Raw genomic sequence first — 1575 nt, 5'->3', positions numbered from 1 at the left:
ACTTTCCCAGGGATGAAAATTTATCCCCATCTACCCCTTCCAACTCCAAATAACAGTAACAGAACACACTATCCTCCTCTCTAACCTAGCTTCCAATCCTGTTGATTCTACCTCCTAAAAAAAATCTCTCAAATCTTCCCTCTTTTTTTCATCTCCATTGTCACACTCTAGTCAAAAAGTCTCTTAATGTATTTTTTTTTGGTCCAAGAGAGTCTTTTTATTTCCATAATAAAAATTTAGTGCTAAAGAGCACTAGTTACAGTTACTTGGGTTTAAAATATTTATTAACACAAATTTTAAAACCTAGTGTCCCATAGTCATTAGTTTTAATTTACATAACTTGCTATTCTCTCTACATATAATCTAGACATATGTCTAAACATTATTTGATATTTAGTCTGTAATCCTATTATATATCCTTGAATGCACAGGACATAGCACAGTGCCTAGAACGCAAAAGCATTTAATATGTTTGTTCGATGAATAATTTTTCAAGGTTAGTTTCTCTTCTTTCTTATATTCTCCCAATCTCCTCTGAGTAAAAATTAAAGCTTTCCATGTTTTAACTTTGTTTGGTGACACAGTACTATACTTTCTCATGGTGATCCCATTGTAGGTATATAAATGTTGAATCACTGAAGTACACCTGAAACTAATATAAAATTGTCAGGTATACTTTAAAAACCTTCCATTTTAATACTTAGGTGTTAAGCCTGATTATGATTTGCAAGCTTTGCATTCTACGTATTTAAGTTTCTAACCTATTCAGATTTATGGACCATGAAATGTTTACATTTAATGTTTACATTTTCTCTATTCTGTAACTCTATCATACTTTTGATAATTTCCATAATAAAAAGTTTTAAACTTTAGCTTTTTCTATTTTTCACTATCATTACTTCTTTACCTGATAATCTGATAGTCCTGGCCACGGGAGGAAAACTGCACAACCATTTCTTTTGCCAACCTCTAACTGTCCACTTGTGAATACACTAACTTATTAAGGGAGGCTTTATCTCTGTTATATACATACATAATCAGCATAAAAGTATCTACTTGTTTCATTCTAAAAGAAAGTTGGACTTCCTCACATATCTCAAGTTTGGGAGCTACTAAACCTCTTTTTATAAGCAGAGCATCACAATTCCTTCCAGAAACAGACGTTTTGCTCCTCGCGTCACGCGTTTCGCAGGGAGAGTACCGGGCGTCGGTAGACCCGCGTTCCGGGTCTGGGCTGTCTCCAAAGCAGGAAGGCCGTTGCCTCATCCTCCCGGCCTCAGTTTCCACCGAGAGAAAGAGTGGGGGAGGGTCATGCGAAGGCTCCACCGCCCCCGCACCCGGCCCGCGGGCAGCCCCGCCCCGAGGGCGGAGACCGGGCGGAGTCCCGCTGTCTTCTCCACCTCCTCCCGCCTCGTTGCCGCCCCGGGTGCCGGTGGCGCATGTGCCTGGTGCCCCGACCCCGGCCCTGGATTCCACTTCCCCTCCGCTCGCGCTGCAGTCGCAGCCGCCTACAGGCCCCACGCCGCCTCCGGGGTCCATGGCCGGGACGCGCTGGGTGCTCGGGGCGCTGCTCCG

At 42.6% G+C, this 1575-nt stretch overlaps 1 protein-coding gene across 1 annotated transcript in view; it reads left to right on the top strand.

Moving 5' to 3' along the window:
* GRSF1 (G-rich RNA sequence binding factor 1) overlaps window positions 1-1575 on the top strand; it is a 32280-nt gene that overhangs the window by 12225 nt on the left and 18480 nt on the right. The gene's annotated exons all lie outside the window — the stretch shown is intronic.

Source organism: Pteropus alecto, unplaced genomic scaffold (assembly GCF_000325575.1).
Source record: "Pteropus alecto unplaced genomic scaffold, ASM32557v1 scaffold237, whole genome shotgun sequence".
NCBI classification, from domain to species: domain Eukaryota; kingdom Metazoa; phylum Chordata; class Mammalia; order Chiroptera; family Pteropodidae; genus Pteropus; species Pteropus alecto.
The sequence above is the reverse complement of the archived record's forward strand: the minus strand, read 5'-3'. Positions and strand labels throughout refer to the sequence as shown.